This window comes from Moschus berezovskii, chromosome 15, assembly GCF_049115385.1.
Source record: "Moschus berezovskii isolate FMDL1 chromosome 15, NW_MosBer_1.0, whole genome shotgun sequence".
Lineage (NCBI taxonomy): Eukaryota > Metazoa > Chordata > Mammalia > Artiodactyla > Moschidae > Moschus > Moschus berezovskii.
Genome location: NC_142474.1, coordinates 51,899,586 through 51,925,465, shown reverse-complemented (window position 1 = coordinate 51,925,465; position 25,880 = coordinate 51,899,586). Strand labels below are relative to the sequence as shown.

The window sequence follows — 25,880 nt, the reverse complement described above, 5'->3', positions numbered from 1 at the left end:
GGCCCAGGGATCACATTTCCTGCATTGAAATACCCGCATTTCCTACATTGGCAGGCAAGTTCTTTTCCACTAAACTACCTGGGAAATAAACTACCTGTTTATACAGTAAACAGGTAAACTACCTACTACACTAAACTACCTGTTCTATACAGTAGATCCTTTTTATCTGTTTTATATATAGTAGTGTGTATATTTCAATCCCAATCTCCCAAATTTATTCCTTCCTCAACTCTTTTTCCCCTTTATAACCATAAGTTTGTTTTCTACATCAGTGACTATTTTTGTTTTATAAATAAGTTCATTTGTGCCATTTTTTTTTTAAGATTCCACATATAAGCAATATCATAGGGTATTTGTCTTTCTCTGTCTGACTTAGAGGAAGTGTTCTTAAAATTCACATGATTCAAGTCCTTTATCTGTCCCTTGGTCTCCCTCCTGTGTGCATGGGGTTGGATTTTTGCCTCTTTCTCTGTAGCTTTTAAGATCTGTGTTTGCCTTTCCACTAACTCTAAATACCTTTGCTAAAACCTTCCTTCTTTTCATGTACTTTGAAATCCTTAAGAACACACAGCTCTTGGAGGGTGTTCAAATGATATCCAGCTGAGCTGCAGAGAGCTCTCATAACACTGACTCTCTGTCACAATGTCCAAGGTCACACTGCTGACAATTACTGATAGAAACAGAACAAGTGACTGCTGACCTCTAGAGGATACTTAATGCAATAAATAGTATTTTTCTGTACTAATAACAGCACTGATATCACAGGGCTTTCGTGAATTTGAGTCGAGATAATGCAAGTCAAGTGCATGGCACAGTGTTCCATACTAAGGACCACCAGGTGCTAATGCCTGTTATTTATTCTGGCTGCATTAGGTAAAGTGCTGTCAATAACATATTTAGCTGAGAGAGAACCTTTTAAGTGTATACTTAGATGGTTGGTGTTTTCTGTCTCCCTTATTTTCCCCTTTGTTTTGAGTAATATTTTATTAGTTTAGTATGATTACAATAATAATTTAGCTTTCTAGCAGAGTTTCTCAGCCTTAGCACTTCTAGCATGGGGGCTGGATAGTTCTTCGTTGTGGAGGGCTGTCCCTTGTTCTGTAGAGGGTTAGCAGCATGCCTGGTCCCTACTGACTAGACCTCAATAGAGCAGACCCTCTCCAGCTGTGACAACCCAACATATCTCCAGATCTTGCCTGCTGTTTTCTGCGGAGGGCAAAATCACCCCTGTTTGGGAACCACTGTTTTGCAGTGATACCCATTTGTGTAGTTTTTTTTTGTTTTTAATGTATTTTCCTTATTGCTTCTCTGAACTTGATTTCTATTTTTGGAGAATTCTTTCTTTTTCCCTAAAAGCCTCATGGAACATGTCATTACTTCTTTTTTCTCCCAAGCTCAGGGTCTAAAGATGAGCATGTAACTGAAATTCATTTCAAAACTTTAAGAATCAATCCACTGGGGGAAAATGTTTCCCATAACCCATCAGATTCTTGCGAGTCTGACTTTACTTCTTAAGTTCATTGTTGGTTAACAGAATTTTGGATGTATTCCACCGAGGGAAGTTGTACACATACTGCAAAACTTGTGTTTTTCTAGTTAATCATTTCCAAAGAGCTGTTTCTGTCAGTGATTAAAACAGAAATAATGGCTTCAGGTCATCCATTTATGATAAAGTTAATTCCTCTTCGTTGAAATATTTAAGGTTTTGACAAAAGGAATCAATTAACTAGAGATTCTGGACAATCAATAAATACTTTAATTTGAAATGTTAAAAACACCATATGATTACACAGTAACCTTAGAGTGCTATTAGCTTTTCATGATCAGTAAATATTGAAAATTGAATGAATGGATGAATGAACATAAGTATATATTGGATTTTGTCACATAGGAGCTCTATATATTTATCATGAAACAGTCCCAACTAGTGTAGTTAATTCCTTTTAGAAAAAGGAGTGGTTATAAAAGCTTTGTATGCCACTGTTAAAAGTTGGAATGTGTGGAAAGGGAACAATTTAACTGGTCAACCCATCATAAAATTATCCTAAGGAATATTTCCCTTATTAGTGAGTTTGAATGTTATATTGTTCATTTTTTATAAAGTGAACAATTCAACTAACATTAAATTGTTAGTTAAAGTGAAAGTCACTCAGTCGTGTCTGACTCTTTGCGACCCCATGAACTTTATTTAGCCTGCTAGGTTCCTCTGTCCATGGAATTCTCCAGGTCAGAACACTGGAGTGGGTTCCCTTCCCTGGGGGATCTTCACAACTCAGGGATGGAACCCAGGTCTCCTGCATTGCAGGTTGATTCTTTACCATCTGAACCACTTATTCAGGAAATTGTTATATCAGTGAAAATCAGGTTTGTAGGGTTTAGGTGTTTTGGTTTTTTTTTTCCTGTTTTTCCTCCTTGTTAAAGTCTGAAAATTGCTTGCCGAGAGGTGAAAACGTATTTAGACAATTAAAATTCCACGGCTCGTCTTCCCACATTCATGGGGAAAAAAATGTGAACCACTAAACACTCATCCAAAATTACCAAGCCAATCAGTTACCTTTACTCTCAGTTACCTTTCAAGTACTTTTATAATAGAGTAACATGTTTGTTAATATACAAACACTACTGTACCTATTACAACAAAGAAATTACTATAATACAAAGGTTTTTCTATATAGGAACAGTGGTGTGCCAGTAAATGTTTAATATGAAGCTGTCAAAAAAAGTTCTGATCTGTAGCATTTGCCAGTTTCTGTCTTGTAAATACTCCTGCTGTGGCCACTTTCCAGCTATAATTGTGACTTCTCTGAATTGGAACTGGAAAGAGTTACTCACTAGCACACCTTACCTCTATTAATATGAATATTATGGTATTTCCATCATACAGGCACAATAGACATAAATAACCTTGAGAGTATAGATAGTAGCAAAGTGTAGTAAAATAATTACCAGATTTTTATTTTCAAGTATTATCTTTGTTTTTATTTTCCTTAGTTGTACATTCTATCATTGACTGTTCAGTAATCCTACGTTTGAAATTGGCCTCTCAGACTTTCTGAAATTTTATCAATCAGTGAGGCCAGCTCCAGGAACACACCACTAAGATTTTTTCAGTTGTATTGAATTGGCCAAAAAGTTCATTTATCTTACAAAAAGAGTTAGGAATGTCTTATGGAAAAGCCCAAATCTTTTTGGCTGAACCAATATGTACATTTTCTAAAAGGTGACTAGGTACTTAAAACACCTATTTCCCAAGTACTTTAAAGTAATTTCCTTGCACTATTAGTGTACATCTCTTCACTTCTGTAGGTCTAGTGCCTCAAATAGGAGCGGACATGTTCTAAGTTCTCAATAAATGTTGGGTAACTGACTGATCTTAAAAATATAAACAGTAGGCCTGGTAGACCAAAAGAAAGTTCAGTTTGCCCCTGCTGATGTTACCTCAAATTATCTCTGAATTTAAAATCCCTATTATTATCACTTTGCTGTATACCTGAAACTATCACAACACTGTGAATCAACTATACTTCAGTAAAAATTTTAACAAAATATTTGAAGTCCCTATCTGTGAGTCTTAGTCTACATATAAATCCCATGAGAATAAATAAATGGTTCCTCCCTAGATTATCTTCAGGTTTCCTTCCTAGCATCATGCAAAATCCTTATAAAGGCACCCTTGGTCCCAACAGACCCTCCCAACTTCATTCTTAGGTGTTATTTTTGATAATTACCTACACCACGGAAGACTACATTTCTTAGGAGAATGAAGATAAGCAAAGGTGAGCTCCCTTTCCAGGAATAAATGCTCCTTCTTACTTCTGCCACCTCCTCAACTGAATAAGAGTCAAAGGAAACATCCTTCTCCTCCAGGTGCTCTTGAACATAGCAGTGTGCTTATTGTTCCCAGTTTACCCTACAACCCACTTTACCAAAGCTGTCTTCATAGAGGTCCCCAAGCCATTCTACTGGCTTAATCTAATGACCTCTTTTCAGCCTCTATCCTACCAGATTTTCTCCTACAGTTTGACCCTGATGAACACTCATTCTTTCTTGACAGTTTCCTACTTTTAATCATTTGCTAATTCACCAAATGCTTACTGTGTTCTCCTCAGAGCCAGACATCGCTCTGGACAATGGAAAATCAGTCACAAATAAGACAGACAAGTCTTCGTCTTTTAAAGGTTCTATTTTAACTGAGAAAGACAGCAAATAATTAAAACAACCAAATCAACAAATTGTGTAATAAAGTGAAGGCTTCTCCTTAGAGATGACCTTTGAACTATGACCTAAAAGGCAAGGAAAATTCACTCACTGATCTATTGGGAGGAATGTTGGAGGTGGAAGCAAGTGCAAAGGCCATGAGCAGGGCTGAGCCTTGTTTAAGAAACAGATAGGCCAGGGTAGCTGGAGTAGATGGCCAGGAGTGAGGATATCAGCATATGAGGTCAGATAGGCAGGCAGTGGTTATATTCACAGTTCTGCTTCTCTAGCTTTGTTCTCTAGTTCTCCTCCAAGGGCATAGTCCGCTAAATGTCATTTCCCTCCTGTCAGCCCCTGGTCCTTTTTATCGTCTTTCCCTCAAGACTGTCAGTTCCTCTGTAAAGTGACTGCTCATTATTAGAATGAATTTCCTACTCTTTGGTTCTTCCATAAAACTCTGTTTGAAACTGTTTGGTGGTGTTTTGGGAGGCTCTAGAGAGCTCTGGGAGAAGGCAATGGCACCCCACTCCAGTACTCTTGCCTGGAAAATCCCATGGATAGAGGAGCCTGGTAGGCTGCAGTCCATGGGGTCGCTAAGGGTCGGACACGACTGAGCGACTTCACTTTCACTTTTCACTTTCACACATTGGAGAAGGAAATGGCAACCCACTCCAGTGTTCTTGCCTGGAGAATCCCAGGGACGGGGGAGCCTGATGGGCTGCCGTCTATGGGGTCGCACAGAGTCGGACACGACTGAAGTGACTTAGCAGCAGCAGCAGCAGCAGAGAGCTCTGATCCCTTATGTCTCAGCACAGAAAGAATTCAACAAGAGGCAAAGTGATAAGTAACTTATTAGAATAAGACACCTGTGAGGCTTATAAGCAGGCAGGCAATAGGGGGTCACATGTGCCAAGAACTTCATGGGTACTGTTTTATAATCAAAGGAAAAGTGGGGAGGGAGAAAAAAACTACTTTCTTTCCTCATTCTTGAGTAGATGTCTTGCTTCCATCTTCAGCTTCTCCTCCAGGTTGGACAGGGGAATTTTCTTATCCCTACATGATCAAGTCAGGACCATCATGGTACTATGGAAAAATTATTTCAGGTCTCAGTACGATGAGGGTCTTTTACCTTGAAATGCCACTTTTCCATAAATTATTGTTTTTTATGTGTGCAGTGATCATGCTAGGAATCATTAACTTCCTGAACTCACTGAGCAGGATGTCGGTCTCATGCCACTATTGTTTTATTGTTTGGGGCATGTCTCTTCGGCTGCATGGGTTTTGTTGCTAAGCAAGTCTGCTTAATTTTGTGGTTAAGCAAACCTGCTTTCTTGAGCGATTATTAATTTACTGTGGTTGTGGTCTCCCAAAGCCCCCTAAAGTTCCCTCTCTATCTACAATCCTCTAATGGGATTTCTGAGTTATTTGGTTATCTTATTCTGTCCCTGTCATGTTGACCCTTTTATACCCAGACCTTATGTACACTTCAATTTTTCAGTCATCCCAGAAGCTTCTTGAGTACAGGGAGTTGATCTTATTTATTCTTTAGCAAGGGCAAGGGCTTTCTTGTTTTTTCTTTGAGTTTTGGTACTTTGATATATAACTACAAAATAATTATTTGTTTAATTGAACAAGTGAGTATTTCATTAAAATATATTGCCCTACCAAAATATGAAAAAAACTAGTGCTTTCAACATAGCTTATAAAATTAAGCCCTTGCACAAAAAATGACATCTGTTGAGAAAAAGTAGAATATGATGTTTGAGAGCAAAAGTCTGGACCTAGACTTGTAGAACAAAATCTTAGCACTGGTACTTACTAACCATGACCTTGGGCAAGTTTCTCAACCTCCCACGCCTTTGTTTTCTCATCTGTAAAATGGGGATAGTTTTATGCATCCCATAGAGTTATTTTTTTAAGGTGGAATGAATAAATACATATAAAGTCCTAGAAAAAACATAAAACTCCATAGCTACTGGCTCTTTATTAATGGGCTAAAAAACTTTATACTGTACTTTGGTAGTTTATAAATGGAGTTTGCTTGATTTTCACTTATGTGTCAAGCTATCCTTGTTTGATTTTTTTTTACCAAGTTTTGGAGGGCTCCCAAAAGTCATTTCATTGCAAGTAGAATCACCAAAGCCAAGAAACTAAGGGTTTGACTAAAAGAATCATCGCCTTACTCAATTTGCTTGATTTGTGGTTAAAACTACTGTTGACAGCAGTAAAGAGCAACAGAAAGCTCACATTTTTTCCTTCTAAGGAGACTGTTAGTAAACTCTTCACTCCACATGCCACAAACTGCAGGAATTCCCAAAGAGGAACCAGGAGGAAAATTTGTGCCTTAGAAACAGGGAATCGGGAAAGCAAGAATTCTGTTTTGCTTTCAAGCTGTGAAATTCGGGTGCATCTATGCAGCTCCTGAGATGTTTTCTCAGGTGAGCAAGAGGGTGATCTTGAGCCTTTCAACCACCGCCCCCTCCTCTACCCCCAACACAACCAATGACATTCATTATTAGATCAACTTGCACTTTAAATGCAGTGATATAACCAGACTTTGGGAGATTGTCTTAGTATGTTTTTTCTGGCTCTTCACATGCATTCAGGAATGCCATGGTACCTTGGGAATTTAACTTCTTCCACTAGTTGCCAGGAATATGACAAATGAGTGACTGAGAAGGTAATTGTTTTTCTGTGTTTCAATCACTTTAATAGTCCAGATATATGCCAGCCATGGGGACCATGACCTCTTATGAGTTTTGGCTTATTAACAAAGCACTTTTTGCTTTCCGTCCTTTTATTTTAAGTTTCTTTGGAAAGTTGGGGTTTGTCAATAGGGAGAGACATTTCTAGAACACAAAAGTCCCTTGAGAGTATTTAACTCTGATTTCCAAGAGAGCAAAGCTAATGGTAGGAATCATTAAAAGCAGCTGAATAACACCCGGATAAAAAGTGACTCATCTTTTCATGGATGAAACCTCATGATTTATAATAAGCAGACAGTAGGCAGATATTTTGTGGTTTGTAGTTGTTGATTTTTTAAGGTTTTTGCTGTTCACTGACTTAGTCAGTGTTTTGTGTGTTTTTGTGTGTGTGTCAATTCTTTTGTCCTATGAAATATCCTACATTTCTCTAATTTTACAAAATGACCTTGGATGAGATGGAATAAGCAGATTAGAAACAATGAGTTGAGGGCTATGAAATATCTCTAACTACTCCATGATTTTATTTCTTCTAAAAAAAGTGGAATGGTATTTTATATTAGTTACAGTAATCTCTGATTTAAAAAATGAATCAACATGAAAAAAATAATGACTGTATTTGTGAGCCTACAGCCTAAGTAAATGACACATTGTCAAAACATGACATTAAAGGAATAAATTCTTTCAGTGTCTTATTTTTGCATTAGAGACTATAGCTGGCTAAGTCATTTAGGTTAATGCACTTTAATGTTTTGTATGTGTAGCAGTCATAAATTTATTAAATATAATTCTCATATAACTTCCCCCTTGCTGCTGCTGCTGCTGCTGCTAAGTCACTTCAGTCGTGTCCGACTCTGTGTGACCCCATAGATGGAAGCCCACCAGGCTCCCCCATCCCTGGGATTCTCCAGGCAAGAACACTGGAGTGGGTTGCCATTTCCTTCTCCAATGTGTGAAAGTGGAAAGTGAAAAGTGAAAGTGAAGTCGCTCAGTCGTGTCCGACCCTTAGCGACCCCACGGACTGCAGCCTACCAGGCTCCTCCATCCATGGGATTTTCTAGGCAATAGTACTGGAGTGGCTTGCCATTGCCTTCTCCGAACTTCCCCCTTAAAAAGTCTAAAAAATAGAACATTTCCCAACAACCCTCAGAAATAACCCTCCACCTCCTTATGTTTCCTAATTACTACAATGATATTGGTTTACAACATATTTCATTGTAGAATCTATATCACAATTTACATATCCACTTCTGCTGATGAACATTTGAGCTGTTTCTAGTTTCTAAGCACTAATAGAATCATAGTATAATACAGCACAGCACAGCACCTTGAAAATTACAGTAGTGCAGCACAACAGCTGGGCATGTGTGCATCTCTGAAAGTTCATAACTTGAAGGATTGTATGTAGGAGACTTGCTGTAGTGAGTTTCTTTCAGGCATGTTTTTAAGGATTTGCAATACAATTGCAGTTTCTTTAAAACACATCCCTGGGTTGGGAAGATCCCCTGTAGGAGGGCATGGCAGTTCACTCCAGTAATCTTGCCTGGAGAATCCCATGGGCAGAGGAGCGTGGCGGGCTACAGTCCATAGGGTTGCAAAGAGTCGAACACTACTGAAGCGACTTAGCACACATGCAAATGAGAAAGCATCAGTCCAGTTATTGCAATCTTAAAGACATATTGCATGCCGTCAATAACCTGTTGATAGACGATAGAAAACTTTGCACAGTGGTATGATGTAGGGAAATATACAAGATGTCATATACAAAGGAAGAAATACTAGTTTAAACAGGTAACTGAACATGTGAGTGAAGGTAATAGCAAAGGAGGTGAACAAAATCTTGATTAATATTCTAGCTTACAAAGAATTAATAAGCCAATCATTGTGTACTTATTAGGCACCATTTGTGTTAGACACCAGTGATACTATTAATAATATGAGTGAACAGAGTTTCTCCTCATGACATGCTACAGACCAGTGGGGAAGGGAGGCATATCAGGTAACTATTTTCTTATACAGAGTGATCGGTGCCGTAACAGAGAATTATGCCAAAGATGACAAAAAGGTCTTTCTCTGAGAAGATCCAAGATCTCCTAAAAGAAAGAGAAGCTTGAATTGGGTCTGAAAATATGGGTTGAACTCAGCCCAAGGAATCCAAGGGGTAGGTCCATCCCACGGTGCAACTATGTTGCTGTAATTGTCATCACTAATACTTCAGTTCAGTTCAGTCGCTCAGTCGTGTCCGACTCTTAGCGACCCCATGAACCACAACACAAAAGGCCTCCCTGTCCATCACCAACTCCCAGAGTTCACTCAAACTCATGTCCATCGAGTCGGTGATGCCATCCAGCCACCTCATTCTCTGTCGTCCCCGTCTCCTCCTACCCCCAATCGCTCCCAGCATCAGAGTCTTTTCCAGTGAGTCAACTCGTCGCATGAGGTGGCCAAAGTATTGGAGTTTCAGCTTTAGCATAAGTCCCTCCAATGAACACCCAGGATTGATCTCCTCCAGAATGGACTGGTTGGATCTCCTTGCAGTCCAAGGGACTCTCAAGAGTCTTCTCCAGCACCACAGTTCAAAAGCATCAATTCTTCGGCGATCAGCTTTCTTCACAGTCCAACTCTCACATCCATACATGACCACGGGAAAAACCATAGCCTTGACTAGACAGACCTTGGTTGGCAAAGTAATGTCTCTGCTTTTTAATATGCTATCTAGGCTGGTCATAACTTTCCTTCCAAGGAGTAAGCGTCTTTTAATTTCCTGGCTGCAATCAGCATCCGCAGTGATTTTGGAGCCCAAAAAAATAAAGTCTGACACAGTTTCCACTGTTTCCCCATCTATTTCCCATGAAGTGATGGGACAAGATGCCATGATCTTCGTTTTCTGAATGTTGAGCTTCAAGCCAACCTTTTCACTCTCCTCTTTCACTTTCATCAAGAGGCCTTTGAGTTCCTCTTCACTTTCTGCCATAAGGGTGGTGTCATCTGCATATCTGAGGTTATTGATATTTCTCCCAGCAATCTTGATTCCAGCTTGTGCTTCTTCCAGCCCAGCGTTTCTCATGATGTACTCTGCATATAAGTTAAATAAGCAGGGTGACAATATACAACCTTGACGTACTCCTTTTCCTATTTGGAACCAGTCTGTTGTTCCATGTCCAGTTCTAACTGTTGCTTCCTGACCTACATACAGGTTTCTCAAGAGGCAGGTCAGATGGTCTGCTATTCCCATCTCTTTCAGAATTTTCCACAGTTTATTGTGATCCACACAGTCAAAGGCCTTGGCGTAGTCAATGAAACAGAAATAGATGTTTTTCTGGAACTCTCTTGCTTTCTCCATAATCCAGCGGATGTTGGCAATTTGGTCTCTGGTTCCTCTGCCTTTTCTAAAACCTGCTTGAACATCTGGAAGTTCACGATTCACATATTGCTGAAGCCTAGCTTGGAGAATTTTGATCATGACTTTACTAGTGTGTGAGATGAGTGCAACTGTGTGGTAGTTCGAACATTCTTTGGCATTGCCTTTCTTTGGGATTGGAATGAAGACTGACCTTTTCCAGTCCTGTGGCCATTGCTGAGTTTTCCAAATTTGCTGGCATATTGAGTGCAGCACTTTCACAGCATCATCCTTCAGGATTTGAAATAGCTCAATTGGAATTCCATCACCTCCACTAGCTTTGTTCTTTGTGATGCTCTCTACGGCCCACTTGACTTCACATCCCAAGATGTCTGGTTCCAGGTGAATGATCACGCCATCATGATCATCTTCATTGTGAAGATCTTTTTTGTACAGTTCTTCTGTGTATTCTTGCCACCTCTTCTTAATATCTTCTGCTTCTGTTAGGTCCATACCATTTCTGTCCTTTATCGAGCCTATCTTTGCATGAAATGTTCCCTTGATATCTCTAATTTTCTTGAAAAGATCTCTTGTTTTTCCTATTCTGTTGTTTTCCTCTATTTCTTTGCATTGATCGCTTACTGAGTGAATAGATGATAAAGGAATATTTAAGGAGAAATGAGTAAGACAATTAGAAAAGAATCAGTTCAATTCAATTCAATTCAATTCAATCAGTTCAGTTCAATTCAGTCACTCAGTCGTGTCCGACCCTTTTCGACCCTATGAATCACAGCACGCCAGGCCTCCCTGTCCATCACCAACTCCTGGAATTCACTCAAACTCATGTCCATCGAGTCGGTGATGCCATCCAGTCATCTCATTCTCTGTCATCCCCTTCTCCTCCCGCCCCCAATCCCTCCCAGCATCAGTCTTTTCCAGTGAGTCAACTCGTCACATGAGGTGGCCAAAGTATTGCAGTTTCAGCTTTAGCATCAGTCCTTCCAATGAACACCCAGGACTGATCTCCTTTAGAATGGACTGTTTGGATCTCCTTGCAGTCCAAAGGACTCTCAAGAGTCTTCTTCAACACCACAGTTCAAAAGCATCAATTATTCGGTGATCAGCTTTATTCACGGTCCAACTCTCACATCCATACATGACCACGGGAAAAACCATAGCCTTGACTAGACGGACCTTTGTTGGCAAAGTAATGTCTCTGCTTTTTAATATGCTATCTAGGTTGGTTATAACTTTCCTTCCAAGGAGTAAGCGTCTTTTAATTTCATGGCTGCAATCAGCATCTACAGTAAACAGCAATATAAATAGTTTTAAATTTAAAAAAAAAATTATTGGACTATGGTTGCTTTACAGTGTTGTGCTCATTTCTGCTGTTCAGCAAAATGAATCAGCTCTATGTATATGCATATCCCCTCTTTTTTGGATTTCCTTCCCATTTAGGTCACCAGAGAGCACTGAGTAGAGTTCCCTGAGCTATACTGTAGGTTGTCAGTAGTTACCTGTTTTATGCATAGTAGTGTATATATGTCAGTCTCATATTTTTTAAATAGTTAGTGTTCATTGGGAACTTATGGGTGCCAGACACGTGTTTAGCACTTTGTGTATGTCACTGATATGTATTCCTCACGCTAGCCCCATGAAAGCTGTATGGTTAGTGCAGACAGGCATGCGACCTATGCTATTTAGAAAGGTCCTGCCTTGGGGTTGATACTCTGTTAGTGCTTTTTGGAAATTCTTAATAATTTTGAGCAGAGGGCATCACAGTTTCATTTTGCACTGTGCACTGCAAATTATGTGGCCACCCCAGAATGTCTCCACTGTTTAGCTGCAGAAACTGGGTCCTGTCAACGACAGTCACTAGTCTCTGTGGGCCACACAACTGTTCAGCAGAAGAGTCAAGACTCAGCCTAGTTCCTTGTGATGTTGATTCTCACTGGCTTCACACCTGTGCTTGTCTTTTTTGCTTTCAGTTTTCAAGATAAATTAGCAGTAGAAGACAGGGGAAACTATCATTAATTCAAGTAGGATGCTGATATGGAAAGAAAAGAAACTCACTTGAGGAAACGGAAAAATAAATTGAAGAGTCAGTTGAGGATGAATGAAACATGGTTCTCATCCACACTACCTTGAGTTAAATGTAGAAATCCAAAATAAATAGTTGATGTAAAGCCTTTCTCTGGAGCAAAAGGAGCTTTGCAATCAAAATCACATTCCAGCATGTCTTTGCTCAGTCTGGGTGCAATTTGGTGTTGACGCAGCTCTGCTCTTTCTTGGTCATTTATGCTAGAAGAGCCAAGAATAGAAGATGCATTGTATTACCATCAGGGAAAAGAGCAGGTGGGACTGCAAGAGGACTGTTGTACCATCTAACAGCACTATATCACACACTGCAAGTCAATCAGATCCCGTGTAATGTTTAATAACACAGCTCACTTGAAGAAGTTCTGCCTTAAAAGATCCCCATCTTTCTGTGGAATATGGAGCTTTACTCCTCCAACCATGGGATGCACTTCAATTTTCAACTTATACTTCTTCAAGTTAATTCAGTGAGTAGGAAGTAATGATTTTTAAAAGCACTTTCCTAGGCCACGCTCCCTTAAAGACAAAAGAGTCAAATTTCCATGGTATTAAATACTGATATTTGAGAACATTCCTGACTTGTTCATTCCATTGGAGATCAGGCCTGGAAATGTGTTATGGTATTCCAAAGCACCTGCAGATTTCAGAGTCCAAGTCAAATGACCACAAAAGAGCATGACTGTTATATAAAGAACATGTTTTCTTGTAAGTATATCCATTACGTGTTCATAATAAAAACAGCATAATTCTCTTTCAGTTCATTTCTTTAGTCTCCAGAGTATCAGATGTACTTCACTGCTATCTTGTGGAAATACACACATCTGGAAATACTTACTTGCTCCCCCAGTGTTTTCTTAATGACCACATTCGTGTCTGTAGTCGACGAGGGCAGAAGTTTAAGACAATATCTAACCAACTTCCAGGGTTCAGCAGGCTGGGGCCTTTGGAATCAGGATGGAGTGGGGACCTGCAGGGCTGGTTTGAGATTTGGGGCCACAGCGAACTTGTGTCAAAGACCCAAGTGAAGGCAGAATGGAAATTGAGGATAGATAAGAAGTGCCAGAGGCTGGAAACATGATAGTAGGACTAGATACAAAAAAGAACTTCCTATGGGGAGCTGATGAGACTTCTTAGCGAGTTCTGGAAAGAGAACCTAAAAAGATCCAAGGCACCTGGAGACAGGCTGTGTCATGGCAACCTCCATACAGCCATCTAAGGATATTAAAAGGCATCATGCGCTAGGTTTCATGGTATAAATTCAAGAGCAAAGAGAATTCAAGGTTGAAAGACTGAACAATGAATGATGAAAGCAGCCGAGAAAACAGGAGAAAATACCTGGCCCTGAAGCACTGGTTTCCTATCTTGGCTGCATGTTAGAATCACCTGGGGAGCTTTGAAAACTCTACCTACCCATGTTGCATCCCAGATCAATTAAGCAGACTCTCAGGGGGGTAAGATGGAGGCACCAGTATAACTTAAAGCTCCCAGAGATTCCACTTTGTAATACGGCCAAGAAACACTATAAAGTGGGAGTGTGTACCTGGTCCTTTTGGCTTGGATTATCCACTTACATATCGTGTGCATTGTAATTCACAGGCTAACCACTATTATACTTGAGAATACTCAAGTCATGTATACATAATGCTTAAGGAGCTTTGCTAACTAGGTCTCAAAACATATCAAAGACTGGGACTTTTTTAAGAAACAGCTCATTCTGCCACCTTCATTTATTTATTTATTTTGCCACCCTAATTTAAAAGGAGTATATATCCTGAAAAAAAAAAAACAACCAACCCTCTAATTTGAAAAGATATTTGCACTCCAATGTTCACCGCAACATTATTTACAATAGCTAAAACATGGAAACAATTCAAGTGCCCATCAACAGATGAATGGCTTATGAAGATGTGCTGTGTGTGTATGTGTGTGTATTGTTCTTTAGTCAATGAGTCATGTCTCTTTTGTGACCCTATGGACTGTAACCTGCCAGGCTCCTCTGTCCATGGGATTTTCCAGGCAAGAATACTGGAGTGGGCTCCATTTCCGTCTCCAGGGGATCTTCCCAACCCAGGGATGGAACCCATGTCTCCTGCATTGCAGACTGATTCTTTATCAATGAGTCACTGGAGAAGCCATGTAAATACATATTATTTATAAATATGCAAATCACAAAAAATGAAATAATGCCATTTGTAGCAACATGGGTGGACCTAGAGAATATTATACTTAGTGAAGTAAGTCAGGCAAAGTTAGACAAACACAATATTTTATCACTTATATGTGGAATCTAAAAAATAATACAGATGAATCTATAGTCAAAACAGAAACAGACTCACAAACATAGAAAACAAACTTATGGTTACCAAAAGGGGGCAAGGAGGGACAATTTAAGAGTATGGGATTAACAGATATAAACTGCTATACATAAAATAGATAAGCAACAAGGTTTTACTATAGAACACAGGGAATTATATTCAGTACCTTGTAATAATCTATGATAGAATATAATCAGAAAAAATTAACTGAATCACTATGCTGTATACCTGAAACTAACACAGTATTGTAAATCAACTGTAATAAAAAAAAAAAAAAAACAGGCCAGTCTGTATTAGCATTTCACACTAAGACATTTATCCTGAGGAGACTCCTTACATTGAAGTAGACCTAGATCTGGGGTACAATGAAATGAATTCTCTATTATTTGGAGTTAGGCAAGCTGCAGGGCTTCTGACCTACATGAACAAACCAGACCCTAGGTTGGAGATTTGTGGTATATGATCTCATTTGATATTTAGAATAAAGAAATAGAAAAATCTCCCCAACACTTATTTTTACAGTATCTTTAGTTTTTCATGTGATACTCAGAGAAAATTTTTGACTTCACAGACTTTCTGAGATATAGTCTAAGGGTCCTCAGATACCTCTGAGAACCACTGACTGGAAGAATGTGCATCTTGAAAGCAGTCAGGACTCCTAATCCACACATAGAAATATTTTCCAGTTTACACTTGTGGTAGATCTCTGTGCTCTTTCATTCGCTTGCAAGGATTTTGTTTTTGATGGCCTTTCTGATCTTTTCTTCACTCAGCTATGGTCCAGGATACAATCAGATTAAATGTGTGTATTCTGAGCCATTTAGAAATAAATACTGTTGATATGGATACACAACCATGTTACTAAAGAGAATGATAAACACTCAGGAGAAAGAAAAGTTTGCCCAAATAAAGTCCAAAGCAGTTGTTAATCACATTTTAAAACATGAAGGGTTCTGCTTGTAATACATCCCAGAGTTCCACAAAAAAAACAAATAGTCTCAAGTTTTTCTTTTCGAAAAAGCAAATAATTAATCTTGCCTATCGTGTTTTTAAAACATGATTGGAATATATTGTTTTCTCTGAGATGATTCTCCTAAGTCATCTCTTACTATAAAAATAATGGAGTGGGGGAAATATTTCTATTATATATATATAATATAAAATATATGTTTGTAGTCAAAATCAGCGAGTAAACAATTACATTTTTGTGATTCACATGAATTTACATCCAGAAAGTAAGATTAGTTTCTCTACTTCACTGGAGAATTAGTAAAATGAAATCACATGGTAAGAACTATTCATTTAAGCTCATAATCTTATTTTTAGCAGTCTTATAATTCATTTAAGTATCAGTTCAGTTCAGTCGCTCAGTCGTGTCCGACTCTCCGCGACCCCATGAATCACAGCACGCCAGGCCTCCCTGTCCATCACCAACTCCCGGAGTTCACTCAAATTCATGTCCACAGAGTCGGTGATGCCATCCAGCCATCTCATTCTCGGTCGTCCCCTTCTCCTCCCGCCCCCAATCCTTCCCAGCATCAGAGTCTTTTCCAGTGAGTCAACTCGTCACATGAGGTGGCCAAAGTATTGGAGTTTCAGCTTTAGCATCAGTCCTTCCTGTATTCATTTAAGTATAGTTGATTTACAGTGTTGTGTTAATTTCTGCTGTACATCAAAGTGACTCAATTATACACATATATATATTCTTTTTCCTATATATTTTTTGTAGTACCTTTATCCTCAATTCAGTGTTTACTCCAGATCTGTTTTGTTTATTTTTTTATTGAATTCATAAATTTATGCTTTTAAAATGTAGAGGTTCATAACGAGTAGAATGTAGTTGCTAGGAGCTGAAGGATGGGATAATAGGATGAAAGGGTACAAATTTTCAGCTCTAAGATAAATAAGGTCTAGGTTCTAATGTAACCATGATGACTATAGTTGAAAACACTGTACTGTATAATTGAAATTTCTTAGGCGAGTAGAACATAAATGTTCTCATGCCCCTCCAAGAAAAAAAAAGAGGTAAATATGAGAGATAATAGTCAATTAACTTGGAGGAAATCCTTTCACAATGTATTGAATGGTGTATATCTTGGCTATTATAAATAGTGCTGCATTGAACATTGATGTGCAGCCTACGTCTCCATCAATAGATGAATGGATCAAGAAGATATGGGTGTATGTACAATGGAATACTGCTCTGCCATAAAAAATAAAATCTTGCCATACGTGACATGATGGCTGGATAAATTAGAAGGTATTATACTAAGTGAAATAAGTCAGGCAGAGGAAAATAAATACTGTATGATGGCATTGCTATGTAAGATCTGAAAAACAAAACAAAAACACACTAAATACAGAGAGCAAACCAGTGGTTATCAGGGGGTGGGAATAGGGGCTGGGAAAATAGATGAAGGAAATTAAGAAGTACAAATCTCCAGTTATAAAATCAGTAGGTCACGAGGATGTAAAATACAGCATAAGGAATATGGTCTATAAGATTATAATAACTTTATAGTTATTAGTTATTAGATTTATTGTGGTGGTCACCATTTCACAATATATAAATGTCAAATCACTATATAGAATACCTAAAAATAACATAATATTGCATGTCGACTATATTTCAGTTAAAAAGTATGTGTATGTCAAATCACCAAGATGTACAATTTGAATATCTTACAATTTTACACATCAATTATATATAGTAAAACTGGAATTTTAAAAGAATTCCAGGTTCTTTTTAATGATAACATAAATAAGTCATTAAAATAACATTCATTATTTAATACTAAAAATGTTTGACAAGCTCCATATGGGTATATATTATATCATCAAATGCAAATGTAATTAGATATCAGGTATACTCCTTTCAGGATTCACTATGACAACAGCTTTGTTGTTGTTCAGTTGGTCAGCATTGTCCAATTCTTTGCAACCCCATGGACTGCAGCACGCCAGGCTTCCCTGTCATTTACCCATCTACCAGAGCTTGCTTAAACTCATGTCCATTGAGTCAGTGATGCCACCAACCATCTCATCCTCTGTCGTCCCCTTCTCCTGCCTTCAATCTTTCCCAGCAACAGGGTCTTTTCTAATGAGTCAGCTCATCACATCAGGTGGCCAAAGTATTGGAGCTTCAGCATCAGTTCTTCCAATGAATATCCAGGGTTGATTTCCTTTAGGATTGACTGGTTTCATCTCCTTGCAGACCAAAGGACTCTCAAGAATCTTCACCAACACCGCAGTTGAAAAGCATCAATTCTTCGACACTCAGACTTCTTTAGGGTGCAACTCTCATATCCATACATGACTACTGAAAGTGGCAACAGCTTTAGTTTAAATATAAATTAGATGAAAATTAAATTAACCAATCAAATATTAGTTATACCAACTAATTTTTTTATCCTATTGTGAATGCCCTAGAGATTATCATTAGCAGCTCTGAGAGTATTACATAAAGACTTTTTCACTGAACATGTTTACTAGAATAATAGTTTTAGAATTGTTAAAGTGGGACAAAGTGATTAACCTCTAATTTGAGTGACTAGTTGAACAACCTCTTTTTACATTGAAAGACTCTGAAGCTCTGAGGCTCTTGCACAACAAGTCACCTAACCAGTCAGTTCATGGCAGCAGAGGGGGAACTCAGTTCTCCTGGTTCTGAATCTAATGTACTCTTCATTTTCCTGACTGTAAATCCAGGTCTTACTGGACTGTGGACCGGGTGGTGACTCTAACAACAATAAGAGAGCGTGTTCGTAGTGAGGACATTAAAGCTGAAACTAGCGTGGTTGATGAGCTATAAATTCTACCCTTATCCCAGTGTGAAGACCAACATGGTGTAAAAATCACTGTGTAAGATGCCCTCAACTATTGCAGTTGCTCTAAAGAAAATCAAATAGGGTAAAGTGATAGTTAGCAGTTGCACCTCAGTCCCGGAGGTTGGCAAAGAGATGAGTTTTGAAGTGAGACTTGAGTGATGTAAGACGGAGGCAGCCAGGCTCATGTCAACAGGGAAAGCTTTCCGAGCAGCTGCAGAGCAAGTATAGAGCCCTGACACAGGCACGTGCGTGGCATGGTCTGTGGACAGAAGGAAGGCCAGGATGGCAGCAGCGTGGCAGGGAAAGGGTAGAGTGAGGGGCCCTGAGGACAGCGATGTGGCCAGAAGCCAGTTCTCACCAGGCCATGAACACTATGGTTTTATCAGTTGCAATGAGAAGCTACTAGGAGATTTTTAAGCAGCAGAGTGAGAGAAGCAAATCCATGCTTTAAAAAAAAGACCACTTTGGCTTCTCTCTGGGGATCAGACAGCAACCCTTCCATGAATTAGGGATTCTCGCTAAGGAAGTCAAGAGACAGGTAATGAAGATTGGCCACCAGCATGGACAGGACTCACTGATGAGTTTTTGGTCTGGATCACAGGAGGGGCTCCAGATTCTTTTCTTCCTAATGTGCAAGACTGCCCATGTAGAGGAAGAATCAATAGTTCTTTTAGAAGCACATAAGACTCTTGAAAAGACTCATCAACATGGGGAGGTGTCTAGTTGGCATCAATCCAAGAGCCTGGAACTCAGAGGCTTGAGTGGACCACACTTCACAGAAACTGAAAGAAGGGGTTCCAGGAGTGGGAAGTAATCATTCCTTTAACACAGGTGAGAAGTGGAAATTTCAGGAGGGAAATCCATAAGAGAGCAAGACAAAGAAGGGCTGGGGAAAGAGGATTGGGAAGTGAGACCAGAGAGGGTATCTCAAATTGGTAGGGAAGAAAACCAGCATGTAATGTAACCTTCCTAATCCCCCAGGACACACCTCACAGCAAATAATACAATGACAGTTGTATTGAGGGGAAATATTGAAACATTAAATATAATACATTGACTTACATAGATCCATTCAACTACCATAGCCGTTTTTCTTTTTTCCTGTTTAATTTCTTTTAATTTTTATACAATTTTAAAGGTTAATTTCCATTTGCAATTATTATAAAATATTGGCTGAATTCCTCACATTGTACAATACATCTTTGAGCCTGTCTTACATCCAATAGTCTGTACCTCCAGCTCCCTCACCCCTGTAATGCCCCACCACTGGTAACCACTTTTTTTTTCTGTATCTATCAGTCTGGTTCTTTTGTGTTGTATCACTAATTTTTTGTATTTTTTGTATTCCACATATAAGTGAGATCATATAATATTTGTCTCTTGCTGTCTCACTTCACTTAGTATAACACCCTGCAAGTCCATCTATGTTGCTGCACATGGCATTATTTCATCCTTTTTAATAGCTGAGTAATATTCCAGTCTATATGCATATCACATCTTCTTTATCCATTCCCCTGTTGATAGGCACTTATGTTGCTGCCATGTCTTGGCTATTGCAAATAATGCCAGCAGCTTCTCTTTCATCTTTAACCATGGAAAGACATTTAATGAAATGGAAAGAGAGTGTTACAACATTAAATGCAGATTACAAGTACCAAAAAATTACAAACTACCCCTTTTCAAGGTCAAATTTACAATGGAACAGACCCATGAGGGTATAAAGAGGTCACAGGGCCCTCAAAACACCCTCTTCCCTTCCATTATTCCTAGAATTGTTCAAAGTGGCAGCTTTGACTTAAAGTCACTGGGGCTCCTCATTAATAATAGTCAAGGATATTTCCAAGTATATCTTATCTAGTCACAAGGCAAACAGGAAGATGGGTGCTGCAGGAGAGAGTCCCTTTCAGTTTTTGTAGTCAGTTGGTTGTCATATGTTTGAAATTAACACATCTCTAAAAGGAAGTTGTTAAGCCAGTGTAAATCCTTAACTAGTGATAAAGTCTATGATATTAAAAAAGACAGCTATTTTGTCAAAGAGAAAAAAGGGGTAAGAAGCCAGGTGAGTTCTCACTGCTGAATTTTTTATGAAATAAAAAGAGAGGGCCTTTATTTGAGTGGCTCTGATTTAAATGAAGATTTTCCTTTCATTGGCATTTATATGAATTGGGACTTAGAAGAATAAAATCTGAAAAAGGAAATTCAGTAGTACCACTATTTGGGTTAAATAGTATAGTTTTGGAACAAAATTGCTTTGCTCTTGCTTGCCTTCTTCTCTGTCAGTAACCAGTAGCTCTGTTAGAATTGTCCCATGAAGTAAAAATAAATAAATAAAATTTATTAGTAACACAACTATATTCCAATAGATATTTTTAAAAATTTATTGGTAGCAACTTCAGTTCAGTTCAGTTCAGTTGCTCAGTCGTGTCCAACTCTTTGCGACCCCATGAATCACAGCACGCCAGGCTTCCCTGTCCATCTCCAATTCCTAGAGTTGACAAAAACTCATGTCCATCGAGTCGGTGATGCCATCCAGCCATCTCATTCTCTGTCATCCCCTTCTCCTCCTGCCCCCAATCCCTCCCAGCATCTTTTCCAATGAGTCAACTCTTCGCATGAGGTGGCCAAAGTATTGGAGTTTCAGCTTTAGCATCAGTCCTTCCAATGAATACCCAGGACTAATCTCCTTTAGAATGACTTAGATGGAAGAATGTGGATATGACTTTTCTTGTTTTTGTTTTTCAGTTTTTGTTTACTATGACATTTGGAATTGTTTCCTATTTTTACTTCTTGAGAAAACCATGTGTTTGGCTGTTATTTACAAAAAACACATGTGAGGCTTAGAGTATCCACACATGCTAGAGATTTGTTTTGCTATTATGATTCACTGTCTGGTTAATGCATGCCATAATTATCCATATTTATACACATATCATGGCCTTTTGTAATCAAAGACAATACTATTGAAGGTATAAACTCTAAACTGGGGTGTGATCAAGGGAATTTTTTTTTTTTTTTCACAATCCTTGCTGGTTAGGTAAACAGTCTGGACTTTGAAGTCTGGAGTGGCCATTTGAAATATGTGACCTCTAGAATTCTGTATTTTTTTTTTGTCTCCTGGCAACAAAACATATTTATCTTTTGGCCACTACCTCCTCATCCAGGAAGGTCTGCTGCTGTTTTAAAGTTTAAAACAACACATGGGAAAGTTGTCTCAGAATGAGGATTTGGTGTAACCAAAGCCATCCTCCAAGGCTTTTCTGTTTACATAGACAGGCAGTAACAATTGGGAATACAAAAACAGCAATAAAAAGAACCCTTCTCTTGGCAGATTAGCAAGCGTGCCTCTTTAGTTATAAAAATAGCACTCAAGGAGTTCTCTGGTTAAAATGTCATTTTCATTAAGCTTTTTTCACAGTGTAGGAAAGACTTGGAGGTCAAGTTGGGGGTGCGGTGGAAGGAGACTGGAAGGCACAGTATTAGGGATATGTGTGCCAGTTAGGACTGCAGAACTTCAGGGCCTTCCATCTGAAATCTGACACCAAGCAACTTCAGTCATCTCTGGGGGCTCTTCTCATAGAGAATCATAGAATAACCGGGCACTTGGCTGAGCTCCCAGGAGCTGTTCTAGAGCTACCGCACACACAGCGGTCTCTTCTCCTGTCCCTCCACCCCACCCCACCCCCATTTAGGCAACCTGACAATATGAATGGAATCTCACATTATGTCTTGGGTTGTAATTTAAAGTCCTTCCCATCCATGGCATTGATGCAGAGGGCACCTTCAAGTTACTCAAACTCAGCATGATTGCCACATGGAGCTGGATAAATCTTTGTTGTGGGGGGTGAGCCAGGCATTGTCACATCCTTGGCTTCCAGCCACCCTACCCCCCATGTGGCAATAAAAAATGTTTCTTCAGTTCAGTTCAGTTCAGTCGCTCAGTCGTGTCCAACTCTTTGCGACCCCATGAATCACAGCCCACCAGGCCTCCCTGTCCATCACCAACTCCCGGAGTTCACTCAAACTCATGTCCATCGAGTCGGTGATGCCATCCATCCAGCCATCTCATTCTCTGTTGTCCCCGTCTCCTCCCGCCCCCAATCCCTCCCAGCATCAGAGTCTTTTCCAGTGAGTCAACTCGTCGCATGAAGTGGCCAAAGTATTGGGAGTTTCAGTCATTGCTAAATGTCCCCTGGGGGGTGAAATCACTCCCAGTTGAGAACCATTGAGTTATGGCAAGAAAAACAAATATTTATTTTGCATTTCTGATTATGTCAGATACAGATTCAATGTTTTATGTAATCCTGAACATTATCTTTTGAAGTCTTACCTCCTTTTCAAAGATTGGGAACCTGAGGGGTGGCAAGAATGGTGTGGTGGTGGTGTTTTTATTTTTTGGTTCCTTTTTTATTTTCCAGTACCCAACAATGAAAATGCATTATAACCAAATAAATTCTCAGTGACTCCTATTAATTTTTGCCTTAATTATCCAGGCCTGTTTTTTTCATTCTCAATAGTCTATTTGTCATTGACACTTAAACTTCTTCTCTGATCTCCCTTCCTCAGCTTCTCTCTTCATCTTCTTCCCAGAGATTACAAGAAAATACCTCTCAATCCCAATTATGAAAGCAAGAAAAAGAAATCCAAGTTAGTGTGTGAAAAGAATGCTATAAGAAAATACTGCTGCTTAGTATTAGAAAGTTTATCGGTGCTTAGAAAGGCTTTGATATCCTTGTATGTCTCATTCAGAATTTCCTTACCTTCAGTTCAGTTCAGTTCAGTTCAGTTCAGTCGCTCAGTCGTGTCCGACTCTTTGCGACCCCATGAATCACAGCACGCCAGGCCTCCCTGTCCATCACCAACTCCCGCAGTTCACTTAAACTCATGTCCATTGAGTTGGTGATGCCATCCAGCCATCTCATTCTCTGTCGTCCCCTTCTCCTCCCACCCCCAATCCTTCCCAGCATCATGACTCCTTCCAGTGAGTCAACTCGTCACATGAGGTGGCCAAAGTATTGGAGTTTCAGCTTTAGCATCAGTCCTTCCAATGAACACCCAGGATTGATCTCCTTTAGAATGGACTGGTTGTATCTCCTTGCAGTCCAAGGGACTCTCAAGAGTCTTCTCCAGCACCACAGTTCAAAAGCATCAATTCTTTGGCGATCAGCTTTCTTCACAGTCCAACTCTCACATCCATACATGACCACGGGAAAAACCATAGCCTTGACTAGACGGACCTTTGTTGGCAAAGTAATGTCTCTGCTTTTTAATATGCTATCTAGGTTGGTCATAACTTTCCATACCTTACCTTCCTCTTATTCAAACGCCATTTGTCTTTTGCTTGCCTGGCATCAATATTCATTAACTATTTTTCCATTGTGGTGGCATTTTAGTGGCATGATATACTAATGTTGGGCCAGATTTGAAAAGCAAGCCATCATGTTTGCCACTGTCAGAAAATAAACTGTTTCAAATTGAAAACTGGTGTCCAAGTATAATTTCCAAAAAAATTTAGATTGTTTCTCTCAAACAAATAGAGAATGAATATGAGCTGATGGTGTTTTTGAAATTCATTGAGGGAACCAGCAGGACGGTAAAGTCCATTTAAAGGATTATGGGAGAGACAGGGTACTTATAGCTATTGAAAGAAATAATACTGGGCTAAGATTGTTAAATTAGATACAAAACTGGTTAATGCAGGGCAAAGAAATAAAAATTTGAAGTGTTTATATTTTATGCAGAAATCATTAGCATTAGAAAAATTCACTTCTGGACAAGTTCATTTGCATTTCTGTCAGTTTCCTTCATGTTAATATCTGCCCTCACAGAGACATAAAATATCCCAATCCATAGTAACTACTCAAGTTTCTAATTTCCCTAGAAAGTTAGATAATCCTTGGTTGCCTGTTAAATACTTAAAAAAAAATTTTAAGGTTATAAAATTAATAAAAACCTATTGTAGAAAGTTTTAAAAATACTAATTTTTTAAAGAGGAGAGAAAATAACCATGCTCAAAACCACTACCCAGATGCAGCCACTATAAATAGAATTCATATGTTCCCTTACAGATTTTTTTTTTTAATCTTGGCTGCGCTGAGTCTTCATTGCCGTGGGTGAGTTCTCTAGTTGTGGCATTCCAGCTTAGTTGCCCCACAGCATGTGGGATTTTAGTTCTCTGACCAGGAATAGAACCCGAGTCCCCTGCATTAGAAGAAGAATTCTTAACCACTCGACCAATCGGGAAGTCCCCCCCTTTCAACATTTTCCCTAAATATTTTTTTAACAGTGGAGTAATTAATGTGAAGAAAATATCAGGCTATTTTTTATCTTTTCCTTACTAACAAAGATCATATCCTATCCTAGCTATGATTTTAATGTCTCTATAATAATCTGGCCCTTGTTGTATCATGATTCTTTTCACTCTTTTTCCTAATTCATTTATTATGAACTTTTTCAGAATACAAAATAATGTAGACAGCAAAATAATGACCAGTGGTGTAGATCCAGCCTAGTTTAAGAGAGAAAATATCACTCACAGAGCTGCCTGTACCCCCATCAGCCCTCCAATATCCTCCTGTCCAGATGGAACCACTCTTCTGGGTTTGGTACTTATTTTCATATTTATATTTGTAGCTCATCCATAAAGTATTAGGTTGGCCAAAAAGTTCACTTGGGTTTTTTGGTAACATCTTATAGAAAAACCCAAGTGAGTTTTTTGGCCAACCCCATTAACGGTATTTTTGCATATTTTCAAACCCTGTACAAATCACATCACAGGTTCTTAAGGTATTAAGGTCCTGCAACTTGCTCTTTTCTCTCCACCTTATGTTTGTGGAGAGTGATCCATGTACTTAGAATTCAGTCACTTTTAGTGCTAAATACCGTCTACGACTGTGTTAACCCACTTTCCTCTTGAAACATACTGAGGTTGGTTTCCACTTTTTACTATAACCCCTGTGCTGCTAGGGACATTCTGTACCTCCATCTCCCTGTGCACTTGTGTGAGCGTTTCTCTGGGTGCATATTGAGGAATGGAGCGCCCATTAGTGGGCTTGCACATCTACTTCCTATGACGTTCTACTAAGGCTTTTACATGACTGTACCAATTTATACTCAAACCAACAATGCATAAAAGTCTGGTGGCTCTGCATCAAAGATTGGCAAAACTCTGTGAAGGCCTGACTAGGAAAGCTTTTTTAAAAATCAATCTATTTGGTTGTGCCAGTCTTAGTTGCAACATGCAAGTTCTTAGTGGCAGCATGTGGGATCTAGTTCCCTAACCAGGGATCAAACCCATACACTCTAGCATTGGGAGCATGGAGTCTTAGCCACTGGACCACCAGGGAAGTCCCCTTAGTAGGAGAGCTTTAAGCGGTGATGAGCTACATGGTTTCTGTCACAGCTA

General features: G+C 39.1%; 1 protein-coding gene across 2 annotated transcripts in view; it reads left to right on the top strand.

Moving 5' to 3' along the window:
- CACNB2 (calcium voltage-gated channel auxiliary subunit beta 2) overlaps positions 1-25,880 on the top strand; it is a 449,947-nt gene that overhangs the window by 205,571 nt on the left and 218,496 nt on the right. The gene's annotated exons all lie outside the window — the stretch shown is intronic.